This window comes from Mobula hypostoma, chromosome X2 (assembly GCF_963921235.1).
Source record: "Mobula hypostoma chromosome X2, sMobHyp1.1, whole genome shotgun sequence".
Lineage (NCBI taxonomy): Eukaryota > Metazoa > Chordata > Chondrichthyes > Myliobatiformes > Myliobatidae > Mobula > Mobula hypostoma.
In genome coordinates, this window is record NC_086129.1 from 4345414 (window position 1) to 4351413 (window position 6000).

Here is a 6000-nt window from a genome sequence, read left to right on the forward strand (position 1 = left end):
GATGTAGTCACGTCATCCGCAGACGACTGTTTCCCCTGGGGTGTCTGAGAAACAGTGAGCGGGTGTCTGGGGAATGGCCTGGGTGACCAGGTGTCTAGGTAACAGTCTGGGTGACCAGGTGTCTGGGGAATGGTCTGGGTGATCAGGTGTCTAGGGAACAGTCTGGGTGACTAGGTGTCTAGGGAACAGTCTGGGTGACCAGGTGTCTGGGGAATGGTCTGGGTGATCAGGTGTCTAGGGAACATTCTGGGTGACCAGGTGTCTGGGGAACGGCCTGGCTGACCAGGTGTCTGGGGAATGGTCTGGGTGATCAGGTGTCTAGGGAACAGTCTGGGTGACCAGGTGTCTGGGGAACAGTCTGGGTGACCAGGTGTCTGGAGAACAGTCTGGGTGACCGGGTGTCTGGGGAACAGTCTGGGTGACCGGGTGTCTGGGGAATGGTCTGGGTGATCAGGTGTCTGGAGAACAGTCTGGGTGACCAGGTGTCTGGGGAACAGTCTGGGTGACCAGGTGTCTGGGGAACAGTCTGGGTGACCGGGTGTCTGGAGAACAGTCTGGGTGACCGGGTGTCTGGGGAACAGTCTGGGTGACCGGGTGTCTGGGGAATGGTCTGGGTGATCAGGTGTTTGGAGAACAGTCTGGGTGACCAGGTGTCTGGGGAACAGTCTGGGAGACCAGGTGTCTGGAGAACAGTCTGGGTGACCAGGTGTCTGGGGAACGGCCTGGGTGATCAGGTGTCTGGGGAACGGTCTGGGTGACCAGGTGTCTGGGGAACAGTCTGGGTGACCGGGTGTCTGGAGAACAGTCTGGGTGACCGGGTGTCTGGGGAACAGTCTGGGTGACCGGGTGTCTGGGGAATGGTCTGGGTGATCAGGTGTCTAGGGAACAGTCTGGGTGACCAGGTGTCTGGGGAACAGTCTGGGTGATCAGGTGTCTGGGGAACAGTCTGGGAGACCAGGTGGCTGGGGAACAGTCTGGGAGACCAGGTGGCTGGGGAATGGTCTGGAAGACCAGGTGTCTGGGGAACAGTCTGGGAGACCAGGTTTCTGGGGAATGGTCTGGGTGATCAGGTGTCTGGAGAACAGTCTGGGTGACCAGGTGTCTGGGGAACAGTCTGGGAGACCAGGTGTCTGGAGAACAGTCTGGGTGACCAAGTGTCTGGGGAACGGCCTGGGTGATCAGGTGTCTGGGGAATGGTCTGGGTGACCAGGCATCTGGGGAACGGTCTGGGTGACCAGGTGTCTAGGGAACAGTCTGGGAGACCAAGTGTCTGGGGAACAGTCTGGGTGACCAGGTGTCTGGGGAATGGTCTGGGTGACCAGGCATCTGGGGAACGGTCTGGGTGACCAGGTGTCTAGGGAACAGTCTGGGAGACCAAGTGTCTGGGGAACAGTCTGGGAGACCAGGTGTCTGGGGAATGGCCTGGGTGACCAGGTGTCTAGGGAACAGTCTGGGTGACCAGGTGTCTGGAGAACAGTCTGGGTGACCAGGTGTCTGGGGAACAGTCTGGGAGACCAAGTGTCTGGGGAACAGTCTGGGTGATCAGGTGTCTGGGGAATGGCCTGGGTGACCAGGTGTCTGGGGAACAGTCTGGGAGATCAGGTGTCTGGGGAACAGTCTGGGAGACCAGGTGTCTGGGGAATGGCCTGGGTGACCAGGTGTCTAGGGAACAGTCTGGGTGACCAGGTGTCTGGGGAACAGTCTGGGAGACCAGGTGTCTGGAGAACAGTCTGGGAGACCAAGTGTCTGGGGAACAGTCTGGGTGACCAGGTGTCTGGGGAATGGCCTGGGTGACCAGGTGTCTGGGGAACAGTCTGGGAGATCAGGTGTCTGGGGAACAGTCTGGGAGACCAGGTGTCTGGGGAATGGCCTGGGTGACCAGGTGTCTAGGGAACAGTCTGGGTGACCAGGTGTCTGGGGAACAGTCTGGGAGACCAGGTGTCTGGAGAACAGTCTGGGAGACCAAGTGTCTGGGGAACAGTCTGGGTGACCAGGTGTCTGGGGAATGGTCTGGGTGACCAGGCATCTGGGGAACAGTCTGGGTGACCAGGTGTCTAGGGAACAGTCTGGGAGACCAAGTGTCTGGGGAACAGTCTGGGAGACCAGGTGTCTGGGGAATGGCCTGGGTGACCAGGTGTCTAGGGAACAGTCTGGGTGACCAGGTGTCTGGAGAACAGTCTGGGTGACCAGGTGTCTGGGGAACAGTCTGGGAGATCAGATGTCTGGGGAACAGTCTGGGAGACCAGGTGTCTGGGGAATGGCCTGGGTGACCAGGTGTCTAGGGAACAGTCTGGGTGACCAGGTGTCTGGAGAACAGTCTGGGTGACCAGGTGTCTGGGGAACAGTCTGGGTGATCAGGTGTCTGGGGAATGGTCTGGGTGACCAGGCATCTGGGGAACAGTCTGGGTGACCAGGTGTCTAGGGAACAGTCTGGGAGACCAAGTGTCTGGGGAACAGTCTGGGAGACCAGGTGTCTGGGGAATGGCCTGGGTGACCAGGTGTCTAGGGAACAGTCTGGGTGACCAGGTGTCTCGGGAACAGTCTGGGAGACCAGGTGTCTGGGGAATGGCCTGGGTGACCAGGTGTCTGGGGAACAGTCTGGGAGATCAGGTGTCTGGGGAACAGTCTGGGAGACCAGGTGTCTGGGGAATGGCCTGGGTGACCAGGTGTCTAGGGAACAGTCTGGGTGACCAGGTGTCTGGGGAACAGTCTGGGAGACCAGGTGTCTGGGGAACAGTCTGGGTCACCAGGTGTCTGGGGAATGGTCTGGGTGACCAGGTGTCTAGGGAACAGTCTGGGTGACCAGGTGTCTGGGGAATAGTCTGGGAGACCAGGTGTCTGGGGAACAGTCTGGGTCACCAGGTGTCTGGGGAATGGTCTGGGACGACCAGGTATCTGGGGGATCAGTTGTCTGAGGCTAGGTGACTAGGCCTCTGGGGAAACGTCAGGCAGATCGGGCGTCTGGGTGATCAGCTGCCTGCGGAATGGTGATGTGGCCTCTGGGGAATGGTGTTGTGGTGTCTGGGGAATGTTCTGGAAAACCAGTCACTGCGCCTGAAGTCTGTACTTTGGTGGCGGGGGGGGGGGTGAAGTTTGTGGTGTTCTGCCGTCTCTGGCTTCGGTCCCAGTTGTCGGCTCTCGCCTGCTGGCTTCCCATTTCTGCCGTGGAGGAGAGGGAAGGGAAAAAAAGGGAATTTAAAAAAAAATCCTACTTTTTTAAAAAAAGACCTCCATACACGCCGCACAGCTTGAAAGGAGAGTCTCCGCAGTGGGAGTACGTTGGGTTGCCATGGTGACATTCCCTCGCTCGCATGCCTAAATGCACCTCGACAACCTCTGTGTTGATAGCCGGTCACGGAGGGAGGTGGGGTTGGGTGGGGGGAGGGGGGTCTCCCTCTCTCGCTGTGACCTGCTTCCGTAGAGCGAGCGACGGGCGGCGTGGACGGGGAACGGAAGTGCGGTGTTTGACACCGCGCGGAAGCCTTAGGTACGGGTGCAGTTCGACTCTTTGAGTGATTACGCAGAAAGTTTGAAGTCAATAACTCATCAAGGGGTGATTGGTAAGTTCGTGGCCTGCGGTGGAAGGATATGAGTTATTAACTTCAAACTTTCTGCGCAATCACTCGAAGAGATGATCTGCACGTGCCTGTAACGAGAGCTGTATAACTCATCTTCTTCTACCTTAGGCCACGAGCTTATCAGTCACCCCTGCTGTGGACACTTTCTGGAGGTCCAAGATCCGTGCGCTCCACGACCGCTGGACTAAGTGTGTAAATGTAGGAGGGGACTACGTTGAAAAATAAATGTGCTAGTTTTTCTAAAATTGACTCCTTCTACCTCAGGCCACGAACTTATTAATCACTATTTGTATATATGCCTAGGACTTTTACACAGTACTGTTGGTGGTTGGCGTCCATCTGTCTGGACGGACAACGGGTGATGACCATCATCACAAGGTTGGGCGGAAGGTACGGAGATCCTGAGATGCCCCAGTCGTCAAGACCCCCCTCTCGGCCTCACCGATGTAGCCCAAAGGAAAGCTTATGAAGCAATACGTTTGTCACCAGCTCGGCTGCAGGAGCTGCCGGGAGGATGTTCAATGACGTCAGGGGGCTCCACTCCGGATTTGCTGTCTGGGTTTAACTCCCGTAGACCTCCGTCTCTCCCCCGAGGCTGCCCGCAAGGCGGTGGGGGAGCTATTTACCCGTAGCCGGGGATCTGGTTCACGGGCACCGGGGCGTGTCCGCACGCCGGTGGGCCTGCGTGCTACGTCGTGCAGGGGCTGGACCTCCTCCCCGTCCCCTGTAGTTCAGCCCGAGTCCGAGAGGAGTTCAGTTTCCGTGTGTGTGTGTCGCCAGCGAGGAGGCGCTACACGAGGCTTGCTGTCCGAGAGGCTGTGTACTGGCAGGGAGAGACCGACACGTTCAGCTCCCCTTTTCCCGAGACGGCGGAAGCTGAAAGTGAGAGCGACAAGCACTAACTTCTACACCACCACGCCAGACGCGTCACAGCAACCATTTTGACACTAAAACAGTACGGTAGTACAAGGAAAAACGGAAACAATGCAGGATAAAGTGTTGTAGTTGCAGAAAAAATGCAGTAAAGTGCGAAGCCACACAAGGTAGATCATGAGGTCAAGAATCCAACTTACCGTACCCGGGAGCCACTCAATAGTCATAAAGAGACGAGGATAAAGGCTGTCTCTGGGCCTCAGAGTTTTCTGCCTTCTGCTTAATGGGGTCTTTGGTTACGTTGGTTCCTTTATGCAGGCAGCGAGAAGTGTAGACACCCCTGAAGATATGAGGCCGTAAGACCAAGGAGCAGAATTAGGCCGTTCGGCCCATCGAGTCTGTCCCGCCATTCCATCGTGGCTGATTTATTATCCCTCTCAACCCCATTCTCCTGCGTTCTCCCCGTCACCTTCGACACCCTGACTAATCAAGAACCTGTCAACCTCCGCTTTAAATACCCTCAATGACTTGGCCTCCACGGCCGTCCCCGGCAATGAATTGGTCAAGATCTGCCGCCCTCTGGTGAGAGGAATTCCTCCTCGGCTCCGTTCTAAATGGACCTTCCTCTCTTCTGAGGCTGTGCCCTCTGGCCCTAGACTCCCCACCACAGGAAACATTCTCTCCATGTCCACTCTATCTAGGCTCTTAAATATTTGATTGGTTTCGATGAGATCCCCCCCCTCCCGCTCATTCTTCGAAATTCCAGTGAGTACAGGCCCAGAGCCATCAAACGCTCCTCATTCCTGGGATCATTCTCCAATGTGTGCACATCTTTTCCAAGACAAGGGGCACAATGCTCCAACTGAAGCCTCAGCAGTGCTTTATAAAGCCTCAACGTTACATCCTTGCTTTTATGGTCTTTTGGTCACTGAATTATAGGAAAGATGTCAACAAAATAGTCACAGTCATAGTCATACTTTATTGATCCTGGGGGAAATTGGTTTTCGTTACAGTTGCACCATAAATAATTAAATAGTAATAGAACCATAAATAATTAAATAGTAATATGTAAATTATGCCAAGAAATAAGTCCAGGACCAGCCTGTTGGCTCAGCGTGTCTAACCCTCCAAGGGGGGAGTTGTAAAGTTTGGTGGCCACAGGCAGGAATGACTTCCTATGACGCTCTGTACTGCATCTCGGTGGAATGAATCTCTGGCTGAATGTACTCCTGTGCCCACCCAGTACATTATGTAGTAGATGGGAGACATTGTCCAAGATGACATGCAACTTAGACAGCATCCTCTTTTCAGACACCACCGTCAGAGAGTCCAGTTCCATCCCCACAACATCACTGGCCTGACGAATGAGTTTGTTGATTCTGTTGGTGTCTGCTACCCTCAGCCTGCTGCCCCAGCACACAACAGCAAACATGATAGCACTGGCCACCACAGACTCGTAGAACATCCTCAGCATCGTCCGAGAGAGTACAGAGAAGATTTACTAGACTGTTACCTAGGTTTCATCACCTGAGTTACAGAGAAAGGTTGA

General features: G+C 55.4%; 1 protein-coding gene across 1 annotated transcript in view; it reads left to right on the top strand.

The window, feature by feature from the left end:
- alg9 (ALG9 alpha-1,2-mannosyltransferase) overlaps positions 1-6000 on the top strand; it is a 286532-nt gene that overhangs the window by 195242 nt on the left and 85290 nt on the right. The window lies entirely within an intron of this gene.